The following is a 26113-nucleotide window of genomic DNA, read 5'->3' on the forward strand; positions in this document are numbered from 1 at the left end:
TCAGTCTCCTTGGATGGCGTACTTTTGAGAACTTCAGTAGATTTCATCTACTGTGGTGGCTGGAGGAGAGACAGCCCATTTCCCAAAGGAGGGCCAAGGGAGAATTTCATGGCAGAGATGAAACCTGTGCTCGTCTTAAAAATTAGGCAGCATATAGATGTATGTTGAAGCAGAGAGGACATTTGTGAGGAACAGGAAATACGCCACCATGGAGAGGGAAGTCCAGGGATGTTCTGTTAGTGAACTGCCCCACTTGGCTGAAGGGCAAGGACCAGAACAGTTGAGTTTGAAGAAGAAGATAACTTCAAAATTACTTGGAAACCAGATGTCTGGTGTCCAAATATTTGTTTAGAGAATGATTCGAGAGACTTCTGAATCATGGGAATGTGAAATAAATTTTTTAAATAACCATAAAAGGGAATAGATGTAAAGTCATTCAAAATACTACTAGAAAGTTTTAGCTGGATATACTGTAGGTTCACAGTCAGTTTTTATCATGGCTGTTTTAGGTTCTTAATCTGTAACAGACTTGGAATCTATATCAAGCGTGTGGTTTCCAGGCCTCCTTGTCTCTACATTTCATTGTTACCTTTTTCATTCAAGTTAGCGTCTCTTTACTGACAGTGAATTGTTCTTTCACTCGATTATCAATATTCTGTCTTCAGATCTGACTGATGGCATCTTTCAAGAGAAAAAAAAATCTATAACTTAACTGAGTGACAGAGATCAGGTATCATTTAGAGAAATGTGTGCTTTTTGCAATCATCAAGCCTATTTATAGGGGAAGTTAACATACTGACAACTTCATGAAACATTTGGCTTTTGCTCACTGGTGAAATTATTCTTTCTTCTCTTTCAAATTTTAAAGTTATGCATTTCCAACTTACTTTCTAGTGTAATGCATCAGTGACTAGGTGAAATTGATTTCCCTCATCTTCTAAAGCAATACTTGCCAGGTTTTTAGATAACTTTGATACCATTAAAGGTAAGTACTTTGGAAGAAATATAGTTTTGCCTTGAAGATTCCATTGTCTGGTATTCAATGATGTTTTGTTCTGATTATTCTTTCCTAAAGAATACTTTGAGGTTAAATTAAATGTTTCTTTAAACATCTTAGGCATAATGTTTCTTGCTTGCTTTTTTTTCTTGCTTTTTTTTTGCATAATGTTGTTTTTATGAAGCACACCTAATTTTCTTACTTTTACTTACAGTATAATTTTAGCGAGGTTCTCTGGGGCAGGCATAAATACTAAGGGATCTTCAGGTTTTCTCTGACTCATGCAAAGGAAAGGAAATTTTTCATTCTATCAATAGACTATTTTTAAAAAATCCTAAAGTGAAAATATTTGTCTTAAATTTCATGTCAGTATCTAAATGCATAAGGAATTACTACAGGAAGTAAACAAATTATTAAACATTTTACAAGGTAGTTTACCAAATATAGTAGTAAGGAATCAATAGAAACATAATATTTGGAAACACATGTTAGAGAAAGCAAAATAAAGCATTGATATGCATGCACAAACTGAGAAGCCCATCAGTATGAAATAAAATGAAAATAAATCCGGAGCGGCTCCATATGCCCTGCAATAATTTAGCATTCTTATTTTCCACACAAATTTCTGGTTTTGATCTGGTTGCTGCTAATTTATGAACTATATTACAAAAAAAAACCAATTAGCTAACTATTTAATTCCCACTTTTACTTATCCAACTCTATTTCGACTTTTCAGCCAAGATTTTAATTGATTTTTGTAGTAGCCAGTTGTTAATAGGATAATTTGTCAATACAATAATAAAACAATTGTCTCAATGAGTGTAGGAACTCAGTTCATCAGATAACAAAGTTGAGTTTTGTTTCATTAATTGAACGCAGGTGTAGGATTTGTTGGATGAAAGCTCCAAATCCCTGTGGAACTGTGGAAATCTGGGTCAGAGATGACTGAAAAGTTAGCGAAGCATGATAGGTCAACAGTGGCCCAGACAGGTGTCTCCCTGGGCTTTGCTTCCCTGTATCACTTCCTGTGCTGGTATTTAAACACTGGTCTGTTGAGCTTGGGCATGAAGGTCAACACATGGATTTCTGAGTCTGCGGTAAATTAGAAGCCGGGTAGGATTCCTTAACTCGCAAACACATGATCCCAAACACCCTGCCAGTATTAACTTCTCACGGCAAAATATTTCCCTATGTGTTTTCACTGTGCCAAAGACACTAATGAGAGATTTTACCCAGTCTTGAGATATGGATGATAATCTCAAAAGAGATGCAAATAAGTTATTTTTCTAGAAAGGAAAAAATTTAAAAAAACATGAGACACAAAAGGGGCATAGAATTGTTGAGAAAAGGAGATGATGCTAGTCAAAATATATTTGCTCTTCTTAAGAGCATATTGAAAATTTCAAACACATTTTTTCCTCTCTAGCGAATCTGTAGACATGACACTTGCAATTCTTTTTTTTTTCTGTCATTTTTACTATACTGTTAAAGAGTCACTACTTTGAATTTGTGTTTTGGTCTCATTACTATTCTCAGTGATGCCACAATAGAATTATTCTTAAGTATCTACACAACAGTTAGTACAAGACACAGATTGGATACAGACCATAATATATGACACTGCAGGAGTGCGCTGTTGTAAGGACTCCTTCAGGGCACACAAACCCCTTAAAAGAGCAGGCACACACAGAAACCATAGCTTAACTGTGGCCTCTTTAATGCTTCGACACCCTACAGCACATATGTGCACACACATACATGCAAACACCAAACATTTTTTTCCTTACTAAGTAACAACTTTAAAAAAAAATAAGTTTAAGAATTCTTTATCCAATGCTTCCAACTGAAAAGCAAAGAGCTATGTGAACCCATCTGACACTTTGAACTTTTATATACCTATGTTTTATTGTGTTGCAGGAATTACTTATGCAACTTAAGAGATGCTCATCTGCCAAGTAATCCTTTGATAGTACTCTTTTGGGTAGATGTATATACATTTTTTCTTATTTTCTATATTTTGTAGATTCTAAAATGAATACTTTTTCATAGTTAACATCTTTAAATATTAGACTGATTCTTAAAAATCACTATTTTATCAGAGTTTATGGTAACGTTGTGGTTTCAGGTCCCATTGGGTCATGCAGTAATGATGTATATTGTACAATCATGGCAGTTTAGATTTAAAGAAATACTGATGCAAACTAGCCTTCATTTCTATGATAATAATATTGCATTTGTTCAACACCTGCTAATGTGCTCACTCATGATCACACCCAATGAGAATAAATAATGTTAATAGAAAATAATAATCAACCATTGTTGGGGGTTGGGAAAAAGGCTCAGTGGAGACAGTGAACATAGAACATGGTGCAGCTGTGTGTGCTGATCTCTTCAGACTAGAGGGCGGACACATTCCTCTTTAGTGACCCACAAAGAAAATTACCTGGAAAGGCCCACAGTTACATCAGAAAAACACTAAGAGAAACCTTTCTGTTCACCCCAAACTCTAGCATGTCAGTCTGAAGACAAAAGGTGGTAGCTGTTATTTCCTGGATTTTAGAAGCAGGAAATTCATAGGGCACATGCTTAGTTTCTATTTTACAGATGTGCAAATCAAGTTACATCAGAGTGCTGAACAAAGAGGTTGTTTTACTCCAAAGTTACCACTCTTTCTAATTCACTTCTGTCTGCATATTACCTATTCAATCTTTCTCCCTTTATCTATAGGTGAAACTCATTGTTGTGCAGATTCTGCAGACAAAACCCAATTCCTTCAGATCATTTATTCTGAAATTTGGAAAACAGAGGAAAGTTCCCCAATGTCTATTTCTCTGGCATATTCTTTCCAAAGGCTCAGTCAACTAAAAACCAACTTAAAAATCACAAGGTCAACTGTCTTCAGGGTATTTAATAAAACTTGACCAATATTTTTTCTACTAAGCAAAATTTGATTTAGATGTATGATATATTTCCCAAATAGTGGATACTAAATTTTATTGCCTGAATTTTAAAATGTATTTCGAATCACATTAAGATTTATTCTATTTTTACATGCTCCAGAACACATTAAAATCAATCTTATTTTTACTTACTCAAGTATTTAATGTACGAATAAAAAGTTTATCAGTCATATTCAGTGTTTAAGTTTTTTTTTTTTCAAGTATAGTCGTGAAACCCATATGCTACCTGCAAACACACTAGACTTGAGATATATGGAAACGATCCAAATGGAGTGAATGGAGTGGTGGGTGGATGAGACCCTCCCGACAGGGAAGTCCCGTTTTGCTATCTGGATGGTTAAGATCAAATCTCTTATTTTGTCTGTTAAGGGAGATAATTTTTGTTAGATCTGGATATTACAGAAGGAAAATTAGGGAAGAGAGATTGACTTAAATTACTTAAACTGGTCAACCGTGTATGTACATATCTGTTAACTACAGAACATCTGCTTTTCTAACATGAACCAAGAAATGTCCAGCTTGACCTCCAACTGAGTTGCTATTTGGGAAGGTTCTGCCCAGGTCTTCATAAGGACCTGGCATCTCTCAAGCCCTGCCCTCAGGCTACTTTCCCAACACTCGTCAGAGGATGGGTACTTTGACAGGTATATTCCCTTTTTTGTTATTTATTCTATTATGAGCTTAATCAAGTTAGACTTGATGATGGTTTTTAGTGGTTCAAATTTCAGTTCTTTGCAATCAGAAAAACGATTTCTCCCTTCTTGATGATAATAATGTTCTATAAATGAAGCTTTTTAAAAATTCAGTTTCTTTCATCAAAAATTGATTCCACAAAGTATTTCCATTTCTCCCTCTTTCCAGTGCCAAGCAACACTGCTGCTGAGGTCCCCCCAGACAACCAGAGAGACATGCAACCAAAAGCTTTATCTCTCAGGGGTATGAAAGACAGATGTGAGCTCACCTAAACTAGACAATAAAGTTTGAACCATTTGCTATCTACTGGAATTTGCTATTAATTATTTTTGAATTCTAATTGTAAAATAAATGCCCATCTTTTGAAGACTTTGGGGGAAAATAATCTTAAAACAAAACAATCTCCTGTTTTAAAAAAATGAAAATAAATTACACAATATTTTTAAACGACCAGGTGGCCCCAGTACAATTACACAAATGGAATACATTTAAAAATTATAGATGACAATTTGAAGCGATTTTACACTTTTATATTTCAGAGTTGGCAAGTGAATAAATGTCATAGTTTTTGTACTGTTTTAAAATTAAATAAATGCTCCATTTTGAAGGTAAGCTTTGCAATTTGATGCCAAACAGTGATTGCCAAAAGCACTGCAGACAGTGCCAGAATGTCATTTACCTTTATTCAATTAGGAGACTGCTAGAGAAGGTGTCTTTCCAGTTCCACCCTGAGTCATTTTCTGAGAGCGCTCCATGCTCTAGTGTGCCCTCTTCTCTTTTGGTTTTAACTGCAGGAGAAATACATTCACAAAAAATCAATACAAACAGCTGCCTTGTGTTTCTCCATGACCAGAGATTTATTTATTTACATTTCAGGTTATACAGAAAGGTTTTTGTGGCAAGACACGAGCTGGTGGCTACAGTAGAAGAAAGATAAAGTCGTGCCACACTCTTGGTGGCCTACCAAAGCTGAGCCATAAGTACAGTTCCACATTGAGAATCAAGCATATTCAGGCTCTCATAGACTTCTAGAAGATTCCTAGATGTATGTAGAGAATGGATTCAATTACATCAAAATTACTTGACCATACTGATCGAATCTCGATTTTTACATGTGTTTTATTTTGTTTGCTAGCCATAGATAATTCAAACCACATCTGAGTTTGAAACAGCCCCCTTGCTTGCCTTGCTCAAAATTATTTCTTTCTCTGACTCCTGTACTATATAATATCGCCAGCAAATGCTCTTCTTTCTTTGCATGATGGACCCAGAGTTAATGGAATCATGTCAGATGTGTAGTTTCAGGATCATGTGGTAAGGCCATTCAGACACAATTAGACACTTACCTTGAGTAGTTAAGATGATAAATTATTATTATGTGCACACACCTTGTAAGTATTCCATTTCATTAATGAATACATAGAAACAGAAGTAAAAACTGACGGTAATAAAATATAAAGACACAGAGAAATCTGGCTGGTGGGATTCCAGCCTGTACCACTGATTTTCATGTTACTTCAGCAAGTTTCTTAGCCTATCTGGATTTGCATTTGCTTATCTGTGAAATGGGGACTAAATAGTACCAAAGCCAGAAGGTATGTAGATATTAGTAATAAGGATTAAGCATATAAGATACAAAATACAACCCTGGAAAGACCAGACTAGTCTTTATACTTTCTGTCAAATCATGTTCCACAATATCTTATTGATATTCAATAGATTATATTTGGGGAAAAATATCTTCTATATGAATGCATCTAAGAGAAGTTTTAATTAAATTTTATTTTTAACCTAAATGTTATGATTATATTCCCATGGTTCCTCTCTTGTAGTTATGTAAATGTCTTAAAGATTCAGTAATTTATAACTATCAAACAGACAAGCATATTTTTTTTGATTGGAACATGATGAAAACTGGAGCCCTCAACATTTCCAAGGGATCCTTTCTTTATTTTTCATTAGTAAATTTTTGGTAACACATCCCTATAAATTACAACCATCTTTACATTATTTGTTTTCTAAACTAAATATGAATTTTATGGCTTCATCTTCCAAACCTTCATATGTGGATAAATATTCTTCTAGAAAATTTTGTTTTATTTTTGGCAAATATTCTTGGTTAGATTAGAAGGAAAAAAATGTTTTCCTGTTGTTTTTTGAATGTACTTATACTCAAGTAGGAGTAGATGCAATTTTCGTAAAGCAGTAGCTGATGATAATACTAAAGAAAGAAAGAAAAACAGATAGACCAACAGACTGGTGAATAATATGTGGAACAAAATAAATGTATGTGTGTGAGTTTATGTGTGAGTTTTTTTTTTTTTGTGTGTGTGTGTGTGTTTGTCTGTGTGTCTGTGTGTGTGTGTGCACATGCGCACAAAATTGTGTTCCTTCTCTTAGGGCTGCATAGGCCATAACTTGTTTTCAAGTAAGCCTCGGACTCCTACAGCTCCAGCTGTCATGTGTAATTAAACATTTGGCCTCCACAGTTACTCTACAGTGTACATATGCCAGCATTTCAAGCCTGGAATATGCATTTCAAAGAAGAATAATTCCCTGGAAATCCTAAATTGACAGGAGCAAAGACAACCTGAAGGAAAGTAGTCAGCGAAAACTGTAAGGTCGGGATCTGATGATTAAAAAAGAAACTTCAAGAAGAACTTCAACCCTTAGCTAAACCAATGGGAAAAGAAACGACAGTTGGCAAGCAGATTTCTGCATGGGGATTCTGACTAGGGAACCTCTTGGGGTAACTTAATATTATCAGTGTGGTTCACCTTGCTGTATTCAGTCTTACCATTAATATCATTTAAACAGATATTTTTCTTAAAGCACATTTGGCATCACTTATTTCTTCATGAATCTTTAAAATATTAAATTTGGCGATTCATGTTGAGTCTGTAGTTGATTTATCGAAAAGCATTCCTCCCCACTCTTCTGTCTTCCCCACTTTGCTCCTGAAGGACAGATGATTCCACTTATGAGTAGATGCTGGTATCTCAGGGAAAAATAAAAAAAAAAAATGCAATGCTGAGCTGACGTTTCCTTGTAACTCCCTTTTTATAGCCATTCGTTTTAATTCCATTTCCAATTGTGGCAGAATAAACCCAGGAATTTAAGTGTTTATTAAAATGGGATTTTTTAATTGAATTAATATATTGTCGATGTATTTTCAGGCCAATCTCTTATGTATAGTCACTGTTAGGAATGCTGCATTCAGAAAGTGTGTGCAAATATTTTCAGATATCTTCAAAAATGTTAGCAAGCAGTGGAGAATAGAACTCTTCAACTTTATTTTGCAGCCTCAGGGAAGCAAGGAAAGGCTAATTCAGAGGAGTGTCAGGGCCTCCTATGCTGTGTTTTCTCTCTTCTCAGCAGCAGCCCAAAGACAACATGCACATGATTATGAATATTCAGGGAACAATTTAACCCTCTACTCCACTTTGGAATTTTCCTGAAAATCCCAATTATGTGACTTATGAGGCTATTTATGGGGCACATTTTTTAAAAAAAATTTCAACCAGAATTAAATGTAACTATGCATCATTTGTCTCCATAAATTTACCAGCCCATAATATAACTTATTTTTAAAATACTTATGTAACACGAATTTTCATTATTGAGGAGACCTAGAACTAATAAAAAGTAATAAAACTTCCAACCTCCCTCTCAAATGAGAAAACTTAACATCATTCAAGCCATTACTCAATGTTTGAGTGAAATGACAGATGAAACTTACAAATGTTTTTCAAAATGAAAAGAGAAGGCTTTGACAGAGTGAACTAAATCTTTACGTTAAGTGGTAATAGTCCCCAAAGTTCCCATTCAGTAAAGGCAGGATGAATCCAAGAAACATCTGTATTTTCCTATGTTGGTAAATCTTTCAGGATGTATCTAAACTTACCTAGAATGTTATAATTACATAAGACAAATTTAATATGAATGCTGCATTTTAGACAGAGGCAAACAGACACATTTCTATTAATTGTAAATGAGAAATTTTGATCTTTGTAGGGCAAAGATATATATATATATATATATATATATATATATATATATATATATACACACAAATGACTATAGCAAGGGCAATTTGAAGATAAACTCACATTATTAAGTCATTAATCCAATTATATTTATCTGATAAAACAAATCTTAAGATGTAGGACCAGATTACCCGAGGTTACAAGGAGTTAGCCTGTCTCTGGAAGCTGTTTGAATGAACAGCCTACCTTGTTAGATGAGATAAAATGTCTCCTGGCAGTTTTGAATATTTACCTTGAAGAAGCATGATGTACTGCAATTTGTGATTTGCTGAATACCTATGCAAACTCCACCCAGTCTATACTGCAGCAGATGTTTAAAAAATATTTAGAAACAAACAGTATAGATATTTTTAAAATGTTGTATTCACTTCATGGAGCTCGGTGTAAAAGTTTTCTCTTTTTATTTAAAATTGGTTCTTAGATTGTGAGAAATAATTACAGAAATAAAGATTTGAAGAACAAGGAGGAAAGAAAGGAGAAGAATCAGAAAAGAAGAAATTGGATGAATAGAAGAGTTTAATGTTGCCTTGGGGGCATTGGCTGAGGTCTGATCATATTTGAATTCTCTATATTGAAAGTAGAAACAAAGAAAATAACTGTCAAAATATTTTTATATTAGCTGAATCAGTGAAATCACCATTTGTGAGAACATAAATTGGAAGGGCATCTGCATATGTATTTAGACTATTTATAGAACACAGATATCAACTGTAAGAAACCAAATAACCTGGTAAAACGTTTGAACAGATATTTAATCAAAGAAGAGATGTATATGTAGATAGCACATAGGCAAATTAAAAAAAAAAAAAAAACCTCAACACTATTAGTCATTTGGGAATTACGATTTAAATTTAGAGAAGATACTATTACATACCCAATGGAATGGACTTTTTAAAAAACTGGAAATGCCAAATACTGATAAGAATGTAAGAATTAGAATTCTTCCATGGCTAGTGGTAAAGCAAAATGGTTTGGACACTTTGGTACCAATGCATGAAGTTAATTTTTTTCTAAAGCTACATTTGATTGCAGTCTAGCAGTCTCACTCCAGTAAGTATATACCAAATAAAAATTCTCCGCAGACTAAAACAAAAAAGGTATACAAATGCTTTTAAGGCTTCTTTCATAATTACTAAGAACTGAAAGTAATCACAACAGCCTTCAATTGATAAATGTATTAAACAAACTCTTATTAAAGTTTAACTCTTATTAAAGTTAAACTCAATTGGAATATTATTCAGCCTTAAAGAGGAGGAGATTATATATATACATATTCAGTATGCATGCATTGCAAAGCTAATACACAAAGCAAATCTCAAAATAGATCTGTAAGGAGGATACCTTTTACCCTGTGAACATAACCATTGCTGCCCTGCCTCTGTGATTTATATTAAAACTGACATTTTTCTTTTCTCATTTACCTTCTCCCTCTCCCTCACCTAAACTTTGCAGAAGCAAGATTCCCTTTCTTTTCATCCTAGGGTGAGTTATCTGTCCTTGAGAAAACGCATACTACAGGAGTCAAGTGATTCCGACTTCAGGGATGCAGCCAGAAGACCTAAGAAATGCTATCTCCCAAGTCTACTGGTGAATTTCACCCTCTAACAAGACACACCTGGAATTCCACTGTTGTGTCATCTCCTTAAAAGTCCTCTGTTCCCCCTGACTGGCAGAATCACAGTGTCTGGTACAGGAGTTCAGTGTGTTTCTCCTTTGCTAACAAAACTTCTTTTTCTTTTTTCTCAAAGCCATGTCCTCATTATTGGGTTGGCACTGGGGACAAAGGGCCAAGCTTTCAGCAACATATTCTGCATTCAACTTATTTTACATTGTGAAGAAAGCTGAACTACTGAGTTAGAAAAAGTCCAATGGACCAGGTTGGGGCGGCATAGACCCATAATCTCAGTGACCAGTGAGGCTGAGGAAGGAGGATTGTAATTTTGAGGCCAGCCTCAGCAATTTAGCAAGGCCCTAAGCAATTTAGCCATACCCTGTCTCAAAATTTAAAAATAAAAAGATCAGAGGACATGGCTCAATGGTGAAGCTTCCCTGGGTTCAATCATCAATACAGAAAAAGAAAAAAAATGCAGTGGTTGCCAGAGCCTTGAGGCAGAAAAGTGTTTGTCTACAAAGAAACTAACAAGAACTTGTGTAGCTGGGCACTGTGGCACATGCCTATCACAGCAGAGGCTCCAGAGGCTGAGGCAGAATGATTGAAAGTTCAAACCCAGCTGCAGAAACTTAGCAAGGTCCTAAGCAACTTAGTGACATCCTGTCTCAAAGTTAATTTTTTTTAACATTTTCATTAATCCAGAGACAGCTCTGAAATTTTAAGGGTCCTTGGAAAGAGAGAAACAGTGGGTGGAAGATATAATTCCCCAATTGTCTTTTTATTTAATTTTTTTTAAAGTACTGGGGATATGGCTCAGTCCTTAAGCCCTTCTCTGTTCAATCCAAATAACTTACAATGGGACTGAATGATTCTTTTTCTGTGTGAGATGCTGGTGACAAAACTTTATACCTTTTTTTTTAACTCAGCCAGACATGAGTTATGAGCATTGATTGACCCCAAGAATCTCTGGCTGGCCTGGACAATATAACAATATTTCCTATCTTCAAATAAAGAAAAAAAATCACAGAGCAGGAACCTAAAAGTGGCTGACTTTTTCTTCATGTAAAGCATACCATGTGTAATTCTTCATGTAATTAATGAAAAGTGAACTCGTAGAATTTGGAATTAATGAAGAAGGGAAAACTAATACCATTCTCAAATGAAACTGACTGGATTGTCAGGTTGTAGAGACAAATGTGAGGGAATTATGTAAAATTAAGTGAAATAAGCAATAATGTACAGAGATTATGATGGCTTGATACTAGAAAAGGAAACTGGTATATCTGATAACTACCACTGCAGAAAAAATGTTTTTTATTCATATACATTAGAAGAGACATTTATTCCAAAACAATATGACTATTAATCCAAAGAGAGCTTTCTTTCTCTATTTAACACACACACACACACAAAATAAATAAATAAATAAATAAATAAATAAATAAATAATCAACAGGGCAAAGTCAATAATTCTGGTGAATCTCTAATTTGCAAGGCTAAAGTATGATCAGTTAAGTGGAAAAAGAAATCACCTAAACAAGCTAGCATTATTTTAGCCTAGGTTTTTCAACAACAGTGCTAACTTACTCAGACAGTAAATAAAATTCTACGGAAATTGGAGCAAAAGGACATTTGAAGAGTTTTATAACCAGGTGAAGTTTCCTTCAGGGTCAAAGGAACCAAACTGACACCAATAATCCATTTTGGAAGTAAACAAAAGAGTGTCATTTGAGGATGAAATTTAACAAACCAAGAGTTGAAATAAAATTAGTGATTAAATATCAAAGACTTAATGGCAAGAGCTAAATAGTAACATAGAGCTTTTAAAAAATATAAAACCAAGATGAAAATTTACATATGCCTAATATATACTACTGCTGTCAAACACGTTGACAATCTACAAATAAATCTATAAATATAAAAGTATCACAAAATATGAAGTATCATTACATAAGGATATGCAATTGCATTTATTATTTTATCTTCACAGAAACGTTAAATATTTGTAAAATTAAAATACATAATTATTAAAAAGAAAAAGTGATACTAACCCCAAAGTCTTTCTTTCTTTCGTTTTTTTTTTTAATTAGGTGAAGAAACATCTACTGGATAATTAACAACTATTACAATTTTATCTTTTTTCTTTTCTTATTTACTATTACAATTGTATTCTTTTTCATTTCTTAAATATTTAAGTAAAACAAAATTCAAGAGTGTGCAGAAACATATGCATTGAGAGTGTTTTTTCTCATAATGGGAAATGATTAATTTTTAATTTACTGTTTGCATTATTCTGTATTGCTTAATTTTTTTTGGTAATGAGCACAATTTTAAATAAAAAATAATGCTATGGTAAAAGTGATAAGAAGCATTCTTCTTTGTATAATATGCAGTTAAAATAAAAGGTGATAAGAAAGCATTTTTTTTTTTTGGTTTCTGTATTTAGGCATGTGTCTGATATTATTACAATGATTATGCAAGATAATGAAATGAGGCAGTACTATGTGCAAATAGTTTTCTTTCATACACCAAAGCTTGGGGGTATTAGTGGTCCCTGGAGTACATTGCATGGATTGGTAATTAGATAGCTAAATGCTTAAATAGCTCACACAGAAAAAGTATCTTCATCAATTACTATGTCTGTCATGAATAAAAGAGATGGCACACATGAATTTATCTTAAAAGGGGAATATGTGTACTTTATTTTAGGTATGTATCTATAAAATCACTACGATCCTGAAAAGTGAGACTATTTTGTAAGATGCACCATGCCAGTTGGAGTCCCAAACGGTACTACTCCAAAATACAACACCTTGGAATTTGAGAAAACAGCACTTCCAGGAAGGCCATCCTCACCATCTCACACCCTTTTCCCTGAGCTGGCTATAAAAGAATTCTGTGATGAGATATAGGATTACAAAAAAAAAAAAAAAAAAGAAAGAATGACCAGGGATGGTAGGTGTCTTCCGCCAAGTTCATTATTAGATCATATCCCCTTTGTACAATCAATCTCCACAAATTTTCAATTTTCACTCTCCATTGAACTTAGGCATAAAAATACACAACAGAGTCTGTTTCATGGTATCTTCATTTCTGAAGACTCTCATGATGTGTAAAAGTCACACTTGGATTTGTGTGCTTTTCTCTTGCTGATTTCATCTGTGTTTTGTTACAGATGCTTCAACCATGCATCTAAAGATGGACAAGTAAAGAAATCATTTTTTCTCTTACACCAGTGTCAACATAATACAAAACATCTTTAGTTCAATGAACAAACATTAGATATGATACTACATTATCTTAAAGAAGACGAAACTGTCATAAATTGACTATTAGTCAATGTGCTCTCCATGAGGCCTCAGGAGGTAGTGGGGCATATGTTACCAGAAACTGAAGAAGGGTGGATCTTTGTTGTATCTTAGTGGAAAGTTTATTGGAATTGGGTCCTAGTTATAGATACAGGGGTGGAGAGAGAGACAAGAATCAGGGACACTACGTATAATCCCCAAGGCACACTCCCAGCGTCCTGCTTCCTCCAGTCATGCCCCACCTGCCTACACTTACCACCCAGTTAGTCCATTCAAATTACTCATCCATCAAATGCATTAATCCACTGATGAGGTTATAGCTCTTCTGATCTAATCATTTCACCCCTGAACATTTCCTGCCTTAACACAGGCTTTGGGGGTGGGCATCTCATATCCAATCCATAGTACTTATATACCCTTCTATTTCTATTGGGAAAGGAGAGAATGAGGAATGTAGACAATATTGAGGTGGTATAAATGACTACCAGGGGGAATGAAGAGTCCCGTAGACAGAAGTTAGTTTGTACATGATTCTCTTTGGAATTTGCATGAGCCCAAGGGGCAGACTTCATTTCATATCAAAGTCCATCCAGGGGTGGGTCCATTCCTCAGTCTTATTTTTTCAAATAGATGAGATTTCAGGAATGGATAGAAAGCAATGGTGTCCCTGCAGCCATCTGGTCCTTAATGCAGATAAGGAAACTCCTAAGAGTCTTGGCCTATGCCTGGGGAGGGAGAAGCAATACAAGTTTTTCTTTTGGGTCAAATGCTCAGCCTGCCAAAAACATCCTATGTCTTCAGATACTATTCCCCAAACTTCAACGCTGGGAGAACCCAACTTGTAAAAGATGATCTTGGACAATTAGTTGAGGAGATTTCTAGAAAAACACTGAAGGCTTTTGTTGTTGTTTTTATTTTGTTTTTGTGCTGCTGATAGCAAAATGTTAAGAAATTAATTGAGCAAACAAACTTTTACAGTGGAAGGAAACAAGAAAATGCATGGGAGAATTCTTGTCTCATTTGGATGGCAAAAGACAACGGAATTGAGAGATTCACTCACATTGTAACAGAGTAAAATCCAGCACTTGACTAGATAACTTTTTACTGAAATATTAGAAACCTGAAAAGATCAGATTTTTGAGACACACAAAAGACTCTTTGAAGAGCTTTGGGGTGTGACTCTCAGAGCCGCCTAATCAGGTAGGAGGGCCTCTGGGAAGACCAAGTGTATCACCCCTGAGCCTTCTCTGCAGAAGACAAAGAAAGAAAAGGCACTCTATCAAAGGCATTCTGTCTCATGGAGGAAACCAACATGAAATTCACACAGCAACTCCTATAGTTGTTTAGAGTGGTATCCAACTGAAATATTGTTAGCGTGGACATCAAGGGACAAGGAGAAGAGAAGAGGAAAGAAGAAAGTTGGAATGTCCAAATTCTACTGGAAGAAGCGGACAAGTGAAAGCACTTGGCTGCAAATATCAGTTTGGTTGTGTGAGATGGTTCAGGCTTCTGTGAGTGGATCCAACCTAATCACATGAGTTCCCTAAAAGCAGCGGCGTTACTATGCACGATGCGGAAGCTTAGACAGCTCCTAGGAATCAAGACAAGTCTCCATCTAACAGGAAGCAAGTAATGGGGGACCTCAGTCCTACAGGAAAAAAAAAAAAACTAAATGCAGCCAATTCCCAGAATGACTGTGATAGGAGATCTCCCTTCAGAGTGCCCATTCGGGAAAGCAATCGGCCACCACCTTGATTTCAACCTTGTGGAAATGTAAGCAGAAGATTCAATCAAGTCCGCCTGCATTTCCAAATTACAAAAACAGCACTCTAAAAATTGTGTTGTTTTCAGCTACTAAGTTTAGGCAATAATGTTATTCCAGCAACAAAATACTGATACAGCCTCATAGGAATTTTGACACTAACATTGCTAAGAGTAACATAAAAGAGAAGAATATCACCTGAACTAAGCAGAAAGGCATGACAATACAAGATGCAAAAAAGTGGCCCAGAACAGTTTTCATCAGTTCAGTGAGCACAGAAGCATAGTAAAACTATTAAGCCATTTGATTTTTGTTGTCAGAAACAATTTTGCCTTTTAACTACCAAATTGATTACCAATTGCAAATTAGAATGGTAAAACTTTTCCATTTTTAGTATTATAAAAGCCACAGGTGACAGCAGCCTCTGAGAAGACCCCAATGTTCCCCTTTCCCTGGTGTAATACTCTCCCATACTACACGAGGGTCTGTGCGCCCAGTGAAACATAGAAGGTGTAGTGGCGTGTCACCTCCACTGTTAGATCATAAAAAGCAATGACACTTTTTTCTTGGACTTTCTCCTTCTCCTGATATTTCTGAGAGAAGCCACCTGCAACATCATGAGCAGCCCTGTGAAGATGTTCATCCAAAGAGGAGCAGTCAGCAGCCGTGAGTCCCATGAGGGCTGTCCTGGAAGTGGGTTGCCAACCCAGCCATGCCTTTGGATAATTGCAGCTGTAGCTGACATCTTCAGAGACCCTGAGTCAGCACCACCCAGCTCATCCACCCTTGAATTCCTGACCTACAGAAACTGAATGAGATGAGTGCTTTTGGGTTTTAATCACTAACGTGGGGTAATTTGCTACATGGCAATAGATAACAAATGTACCTTATGAGGTCAAAAAGATTATTCTTTTCTCAAGCAATTATCCATCTAAAATAAGCAATAAAATCAACAGGTCAGTTCATATCCAAATCAAATTTTCATTAAAACCTGTTATAGCACACTCAAAAAACTCAACACATAATTACCATTAGACTTCACCAGAGCAAAGATCATAGCCCAGGGAGCCCGGTTGCGCTGCGCGGCGCTGAGGCTTGGCCTGGCCGGGATAGGGCGCGGGGCCGCGCGTCGGGGACGTCCTCGCGCCAGGCCGGACGGCGCCTGCGAGCTGCACGGCCGCCGGGTGCGGGTGGGGCTGGGTAGTGTGGCCTCATTGTCCCCTAGAGTCTCCCGGACAGGACTCAGGTCGCCGGCACCATGAAGATCTGGACCACGGAGCACGTCTTCGACCACCCATGGGAAACTGTTACAACAGCTGCAATGCAGAAATACCCAAACCCTATGAACCCGAGTGTGGTTGGAGTTGATGTGCTGGACAGGCATATAGATCCCTCTGGAAAGCTGCACAGCCACAGACTTCTTAGCACAGAGTGGGGACTGCCTTCCATCGTGAAGTCTCTTATTGGTTCAGCAAGAACCAAAACATATGTGCAGGAACATTCTGTAGTTGATCCTGTAGAGAAAACAATGGAACTTAAATCGACTAATATTTCCTTTACAAATATGGTTTCAGTGGATGAGAGACTTATCTACAAACCACATCCTCAAGACCCAGAAAAGACTATTCTAACTCAGGAAGCCATCATCTCTGTGCAGGGAGTCAGCCTTAGCAGTTACCTGGAAGGACTGATGGCGACCACAATATCGTCTAATGCTAGTAAAGGCCGAGAAGCAATGGAATGGGTAATACATAAATTAAATGCTGAGATTGAAGAGTTGACGGCTTCAGCAAGAGGAAGCATAAGGACACCAATGGCGGCGGCAGCATTTGTAGAAAAATGATAAAGTCAGTATAGAATATCAAATCCCCAGGTCTCTCCAAGCAGACAGTGTATTTATTCGTTATTTAAAAAGTACAACTGTATTTTAGGTAGAATTTTTTTTTCTAATAATCTGGAGTAAGGCTATGTGACTTTTGATCAAAACAAAAAGATACAGGACTTTTAAAATCCAAGGGATCATCTGAGGTTATTGTGGCTTAAAATGACTAATTTCTAGGGTTCTGGTATTTATGTGAAATTTAACAATTTTTTTTTAAAGTACTCCGGAGAAATGGGTATTGACATTGAGTCTCCTTAAAATAGAATTTTAACACTTTTCAGGCATTGGAACTGTACCTGACTTTGGACCAACCCCAGAGCCAAGCAAGCAGAGCCTCTCCTCATACACACACACACTCACCTTGCTAATAATAATTTGTGTAGTTTTAAAAGACATTAAATTGTATAAAATAACTTGCTCTGCTAAAAACCACAGTGTTTTGATTTGGTATTTAAATGATGTTTTTGGAGTAAAAATCATCACTAAGTCTAATATGACTCCAACATAAATAATATTTTATTGTATTATAGAGTACTGTGTTGATTTGCCAAAGTTTTGTAACTTAGTAAAGGTATTACCTTCCTTGGACTTGTACTTTATGATTTAGCATGCTGTACCGTGGGCTGGTTATGTTAACTAAAAAAATAAAGTCATTACCTGAGTTTCGCACTCTTAAACAGAACACTTAAACAGAACAGCTGTTCACATCTTTTAGCATTTCACATTTGCCTAACTTATAAATTGCCATGTGTCAAAATCATAGTTTTGTAATTGCTAAGGCATGATATGTCAGGTTATTTGAATATAATTACTTTTTGAGGTTATTGTGACCACAAAACATCTTTTTTACATGAAGAGCTGTACATCATTTGAAATTACTCAAATGATGTCTTGATGTGAGGCATAAATCCCAGGTACTTAATGTTTTTAATAATATGGTGCCACTGTGGGGGTGTGGGGGCGTTTGGGGAGAAAAAAGAATAATGAAAGGTGGGGACAGAGTGGCCCAAACTAACCACTGAGCCAATTGCACTGCAGGTTTTATTAATGGGATGTCCTTATTTTTGATGCCACATGGGTGGCTGAAAAGTGAAAAACAATCCAATAAATGTATTTTGTTTAATATTTTGTAGCAAGCAGTTTTAATCACTAAATGATATCTTTGATACTTGCAGTTGTTGCCTACAAAATTTTTGTTAAAAGGTGATGAGCTCTTGCCTTTATTTTACAGTGCTTAATGAGGTCACCTTCTATAAAGAGACCAGTTAATATGTGTACATAAAAACGACAGAAAGATACCAAACTTTTTTAAATTATGTTTTTCTATTGAAAATACTGTTTAGCTAAAGAATTCTTAGGATATTTGTAAAAGCAAGTTAAATCCGATAAGGTTTCTGATTATGTTTTTTGTAACCAGAGATGGTTTTTACAATTGAAATAACATTTCAGCTAAAGAAAACATTGCTAAATATTAATGTTTCACAAAAAGTGACTTGTATAATTTCTGTTATACTTTTTCTGAAAAAAAAGGTGTAATATCCTAATGGAAAACAAATTTTTAAAATCTTTTATCCTTCGTTTGATTTTTTTATTCTGATCTAATGATAAAATCCTATTTTCATTTTCCAATACAGTTAGTTTCATCTTTTTAAATAGCTGATAATGTTAATTTTGTTAAAATATAATCACAGCCAGCAAATTCATTTAAGAGGACTGAATTAAATAAAGTATTGATGACTGCAACTCTTGAACTCTTGAGCATCTCATAAAAAAATGAAAGAAATTAAAAACTTTTTATTAATAAAAAAAAAAGATCATAGCCCATGTTCACCATTATCTATTGCCTAAGGTTTCCTAAGGTCATGCCTACCCTGATCTCATGTGCACACACAAACACTTACACGCACTCACAGAATATTTAAATAATATTTTACAAAGAATGGTCTGATGAATGAATAAATTGAACAAAATATATAATTGCAAACCGTTACCTACTTTTCATAAGCCATGATGGATATACCTTGTCCTCGTTCTTTGGCAAGAGCGTGAGTAATTCTTGTTTAGTATTGTGTGCTTGTTGACCTTCCAGCAAGATTTGACAGCAATTCACAGTTCCACTGATCATGTATTGCTATTGATCAAGGTCACCTCAAGAAATCCAGATGCCTCCTGGAAAATAGAAATTAAAGATCATAATGGTGGATGCAACTGGAAAGTTTTGACCAAAAAAAAATGAGTGAAAATAGCATTGAAGCTCTGATATTTTGGTAGTGGGTGATCGATGTGGCTAACAATTGCTGCTTCTTCATCAAAATAATCACTTCAAATTGCACGTTGGGGATGCACTTTGCAGGTGTGCCTAGTGAAATAGCAGTGAGGCAAAAGTCATAGCACATTGAGTCATTGCTATCACTCAAGGAAGATGAGTGTCCTGAGTCTCTTCTAAATGCTGCTGTAGCAGGAACATGTGCATCAGGAGTTATTTTGGGTTTGCCTCTAAGCTCTTTAAACCAAAGATCACTGAGACAGCCTGCCTGTGGCGTCGCTGACATCTCTGCCACTTATTTTTTTGAATACACCAGCAGCAAAAGAAATGAATATGGCTCAGACTCATTAAAACTGATTGTCAAGACACCCGCTAGGTAAGCACTCTAGATGCAAGTGACCGGAATTCAGAATTCTGTTTCCTGAAACAGCGGAGAGAGCTGAAGAGTTCTATGGCCTGCAGACAATACTGTTAGGAAGGAAGAGTGGCGTCTGATGGGTTATCTGACTGAAATGGTTTCATTCACAAAGCAGAAAAGTCACTGGGAGAAGAGAGGACAGAAAACATTTGCAAAGATATCCTTTGACTGAAACATATTCTAACTGCTATTTCTGCCATTCGACACCTCAAAGGCTCTGCATTCAGGGGGGTGGGGATCATGAAAATAAATTGTGGCAATTGGGATTTATCCTTTAATTATTGTTTATTTCTCTTTTGCTCTATTATGATCCTCTGTCTATATGTCTATGTATCTAAATATTTTGTTAAGTGTCAGGAAGTTTAAGTTGAGTAAAATTGCACAGCAGTGCTCTTGGCAAATTGATCACACACACACACACACACACACACACACGCGTGCGAATAAACTCCTTTTAAAGTTGGGTTATTTGAATCAGACAAGCCATCTTAAATTTCATTTATTCAGTAGAAACTTTAATAAACCCTATGGAATGAATAGGTTATAAAAATTACAGAGATGCATTTCTTCTTTTAAACTTGACTCTTACTATTGAAAATAGTGGGTTACCACTATTTACAATAGTAAGATATATTTGTATTTACAAGTGAGTATGTGTGTTTATTCACAGCACAGAACTCATATTAGGAAGTGAGAAAAGTCTGAAAAATCTATTGAAATTTAAAAAGAAATGAAGTTAAATTTGGGAGTTTGGAGATTAGGTTTTATTATCTGTAGAGATAAAGCTGGGAGTTAGCATAGCTTTAATTAAAACTTTGAACCACCAAAATACTGGAATTCCGATCAGTCTTCCTTCTTAAACAGGGTTTAAGAAGATACAGTTAAATTTGGATTTCTGAATAACAAGTGATGTTTGTAGTTTAAGTATATCCCGAATTTTCCATGGGATCTATGTACACTTCTAAACAATCTGTTTATCTGAATTCTAAATTTAAGTGAGCATTCTGCCTATTTATTCACAAAATGTGGCAAATGTACCTGTCTACTTTCCCTTCCTCCAGAGCATAACTTGCTGTATTTCACTGGTTAGTTGTATGTTTATTAATAAGTTGTTACATCTACATAACTTTCCTTTTAAAATACTTTTATTTATTCAGTGTTATTTCCTAGTCATAAAACAAATTCTTTTCACTTGTTAGTGTTTTCATTTCAAAAATTTGAACATTTTAAAAACATACCATGAGAAAATAAGATGGAACAAATGAATGAAAGTGTCAGTTTCATGTTAAGTGTAAACATTATCAATGTTTTCATTTCTTGTGGTGTTGCTTGATGACAATAGTCAGTTGAGAAAAGAAAGCAGTATTTACAGCATGTCTAATTACAACTCAATAAAGACATGCAATGACTGAATAGATTCTCTAGCCAACATTCTTGCCCTTGCCTAGTCCAAAGAAATCTAGGCCCCCACAGGTTCCCTTTGCAAAATGACATAATAGCCAGGTAACGTTAAGCAGAGTTGACATACCAATTGCTCTTTGACTGACCTTGGGGGATCTCAACTAAGTTAACATTCAAGAAGATATTTTCTCTAAATCTTATAATGTTATTACACTGTACTAAATGTGAATAACATGACCAAAACTTAGAAAATATTTTATATAAAAAATCAAGCAAGTTGCAGAACTGAAATTCATAGCATGTAAGTCAAAAGCATTGTAAATAAATTATATAGGGGCCTCAGTTATACCCTCTTCATGAACACAGCTTCAAGAGCCTTTCATTGTTATATATTGAGGGAGAATGTTTAAGTTAATGACAAACACGGCTGTACTTACATACCTATAGATAGATTTTTAATTTAAAAGCATTAATAACAATGAAAACTTGGAGACTACCTAGCTGTCCGTACATTGGAGAATATTTAAATTAGTATTCCAGACCTGAAAAATTAAGAATTTATCCAAAAAAGTAAGTACTTATTTAGGAATGGGCCATAATAAAATGCAGAACACAACACTGGATTTGATTACTAGAAATAAAATTATATTTGCGTAAAATAAGTTTTGAAAGAAATAATGGGCAAAAAACTTATACTTGCTAAAGTTGCAGAAATGCAGTAAAATATTTTTTTTCTTATAGTTAAAGCACTCACAATATTTTATCATACTAGTTTTTATAGTTATAATTAATTTTTTAAATTATATTTTCATGGCCTCAGCAGTATTTCTAGAAGTTACATTTATATACCTTAAAAACAAAGCAGTGGCCTCCATAATATATTTCATAATTTTTTCATCCTTTGATGTACTGTGATCATTTAGTGTAAATGCCCTTTGAAATTTAAGCTTTCTATTCCCATTCTATGTACCATTCAATCACGAATACACTTCATTACAGACTAATACATAAATAAGAAATCTGTAAACACTATAATTTTATCTTGTATATCTTAACTTGAACAAAAACAGCTCTTGTATTGGTGTTATCAGACAATCTGAGACTCACTATACTTAGAGGGTAAAAAAGTATTGACTAATAATTATTTTCTAAAGAATGCTGCCAATCTCTAAAAAAAAAAATAGAACTAATAGCACAAGAGCCCCAAATAAATGCAGCAAAGCAGTGATTTGGAAACCACATTTACAATTTGAAATATTTGTTATTATAATCTCTCTGAGACAAAATAAAACTCAAACTGATAATTACGTATATTACACAAAAAGATGTATTAGTCAATGTTGCAGTTCTATAACAAAATACTTGAATCAATTAACTTTTAAAGAGAAGGTGTTTATTTAGGTCACAGTTCTGGAGGTTCCAGTTCAAGATTGGGTGGTCCCATTGTTTTGTGCCTCTGGTGAGGGTGCTGATGGGGATAGCAGGACGCAAGCATCAGATCAAACTGCTCACCTCGTGAGCCCAGAAACAGAGACAGACTAAAAGATTGATGACTCACAGTTCCATTCAAAGGCATGCCTTCAAAGATACAAGGATATTCCACTCTTAAAGAGCCTCTACACCTCCCAACACCTCCATCCTAGAGATAAGTCTTTAGCTCATGGAACTTTGGAACACCACCCACATTCAGATTTATAGCAAATGCTGTTACTCTGAGTTTTAGAGTATTAAAGAACTAGAGGTAGTGGTTAATTATAAATATTTAGAATAAGGAGTCATATAATACGTACAAGTACAAACTCAGATCTACTGCAAACCTCATCACAGCTTTTATCATGAGGATATCCAGTTGTTGGTGGGATGCTCTGTGTTCACAGAACCGTGCATGCCATGGAGGGAATGCAGGCTTTCTCTAGAGACTGGGTCTGTAACCCTAAATTCATGTCTTATAAACTCATGGGATATATTTTGGTGTTTAAGGAAACATAGTGTTTATATTTTTTGACTATTGGAGGTCTCTGATGATTCTTTGTAGCTCTTTGATTTCAGAAGAGCACATCACTCATATTTTCTGAACTTTACATCAGAGTTGTCTTTAAAAGTTGAAGTTAATTTCTGTTCTATTCTCCTCAAAAGATGGCTTCAAAAATGCCAGCTGGGATCAGTAGTGGAGTTAGTTACGCAGTGACTCAAAATCATACCAAGCATGATGAGATGGTTCTGTGTCTTTATTACAGCAGTGGTTACATGGATGTGCTCATGCCACAAAATGACAGTGCTACACTGCCTTATTGTAGCAAGATGAATTTCGTGGATTTTTATATTGAACTGCAGGTATTTAAATTGTAAACATGTAAAGATTGCAGCAGAGTTCTGGGTTCTAGCTTTGCAATTTCCTGTAATCATGATACATAAATTATTATTTTTGGGGGGAGAACTGGGATTGAACTCAGGATTGCACTCAACCACTGAGCCACATCCCCAGCCCTATTTTGTATTTTATTTAGAGACAGGGTCTCACTGAGCTGCTCAGCACCTCGCTTTTGCTGAGGCTGGCTTTTTTTTTCAGGATCCTCCTATCTCAGCCTAAATTATTCATTTTTATTAGTAACATGACTTTGGCTTTGGCTGACTCTGAAATTGGTCAGTGTTTCATAAACTAACTTGTGCTTATTGATCTGCGTCAAGTATTTTTTTTAAATGCGTAGTGTACCGCAGAAAGCTGGGGATGTCTAAAATAAAACAAAGAAGTAGTCAATTTCTGTTGAAAACAAACAGTAAAATGCTACTAAAAAGACAAAGTAAAAAAATAGACACAAGAAACTGGGTTAGACAAATATAAATTTTGAAATTAAAAAAAGCAAAAATAATTTGGGAAATGGAAAGATGCAAATGTATTGTGATTTTTTTCAGAATTGCAACTGTTCTAAACTTACATAGGCCTTTGGCCAAACTTTGAAAAAGTTGCAGCATTATTCTAAGAGAAATGTTACTACCTATCTAACAGGAAGGAAGGAAGGAAGGAAGGAAGGAAGGAAGGAAGGAAGGAAGGAAGGAAGGAAGGAAGGAAGGAGCTAAAAGCCAATGGGCAGACCAGCAGGACAGGTAACTGGTAGACCAAAGCCAGATTTTGAAGAATTTCAATTAAGTGATTTATTGAATTTAGAATATTTTAGAAAGCCAAACAAATATTTGTGTGTTAGTCAACTTTTTTTTTCTGTTACAAAATACTTGAGGAAAGATTTATTTCATTTCAAGGTTTTAAAGGTTTTAATCGGTGGTTGACTGGACTACAGTGAGGCAATGTGGCCAAAAAGGTGGGATGGAGCAGAAGTGCTCCCATTACAGCAGCCAGGACACAGAGAGAGTAAAACCAAAGCTGCAGAACAGACCCCAGAAATTAGAAATGCCAGGAGTGTGCAGTGCCTGCCCTGGAAGTCTGCAGGCAGTGACCAAGCAGACGACAGCTGAGAAGACCACAGGCGAAGGGGGACCCAAGGCTCTTGGAGCCCAGCTGGCCCCACCACATGGACCCCATGCTGGACATGAATTCATAGAACTCGATGTTCGCCCTCCAGCTCTTTGGTCTTGCTCTGATACGTCCTTTCTATTCTCCTTTTCTTCCCTTTTAGAATAGGATTGTTAACCTGTACCATTGTGTATAGGATATGTAGTTTTGTTTATTTTTATGTGGAGACACTCACCTAAGAGTTTAGTTTGAGCCTCAGAGACTGTGAACTTGGACTTTTGAATAATGTTGGAACCATTATGATTGTGGAGACTCTTAAGAGATTGACTAACTGCATTTAGGGGGGAGTGCAGGGATTGAACTCAGGGGCACTTGGTCACTGAGCCACATCCCCAGCCATCTTTTGTATTTTATTTAGAGACAGGGTCTCACTGTGTTGCTTGAAGCCTCACTGTTGCTGAGGGAGGTTGGCTATGAATTCACGATTCTCCTGCCTCAGCCTCCTGCACTGCTGGGATTACAGGCGTGTGCCGCCACGCACAGCAGACTAAATGCATTTTAGATTGGAAGATGAACATGAGCCTTTGGGGGCTGGGGTGCAATGTTATCATTTGAATCTGGAATGACAGAGGCATATCCGTTGAAGACTCGGTCCCCTAAACAGCAATGTTTTAGAGGTGTGGCTTTGGGGAAGTGATTGGATTATGGAGGCTCTGAATTCATGGATGGATTAATCCCTAAAGAAGTTATAGTTGAATGCATTTTGGGGAGGTGGTAGAAACTATAAGAGGTAGTACCTCATTGAAGGGAATGGGTCATTGGTTATGTGATCCTTAAAGACAAAATATCCAGCCCCTTCCATGTTTTCTGCTTCCCAGCTGTTATGAGGTTAGTAGTTTTGCTCCACCATATCCTTCTTCCATTATGTTCTGGGTCACCTTCACGCCCAAAGCAATGGAGCCAGCCAAACAAGGACCAAAACATCTAAAAGTATGAATCAACAAATCTTTCCTTGATTTTCTCAGGCCTTTTGTCACAGTGACAGAAAGCTGACACAGGATCTCCCAAGACCACAATGTTCAACCTCGAATCTTCTCAGAATTCCATCAAATACTTTTCTCAAAAAGAAATTTTCCTTGTTTCTGAAAGGTCAGAAATATTTACATAAACTATGTTAGAAAAACGTTATTTCTCCTCCTTCCTATATAGTCAAGAGGAAAATGCAGTTCTGAGTATAAGGTTAGCACAGTTCATTGAAAAGGTTCAAGGTTTAGATTGGTACAATATAAATTTAAGAGC

At 35.8% G+C, this 26113-nt stretch overlaps 1 protein-coding gene and 1 pseudogene across 1 annotated transcript in view; one reads left to right on the forward strand and one right to left on the reverse strand.

The window, feature by feature from the left end:
* The window catches only part of LOC144368993 (uncharacterized), a 388140-nt gene that overhangs the window by 98972 nt on the left and 263055 nt on the right, over nucleotides 1–26113 (reverse strand). The window lies entirely within an intron of this gene.
* On the forward strand, nucleotides 16610–18385 carry LOC144368991 (PRELI domain containing protein 3B pseudogene; annotated as a pseudogene).

Source organism: Ictidomys tridecemlineatus, chromosome 12, assembly GCF_052094955.1.
Source record: "Ictidomys tridecemlineatus isolate mIctTri1 chromosome 12, mIctTri1.hap1, whole genome shotgun sequence".
Taxonomy (NCBI): domain Eukaryota; kingdom Metazoa; phylum Chordata; class Mammalia; order Rodentia; family Sciuridae; genus Ictidomys; species Ictidomys tridecemlineatus.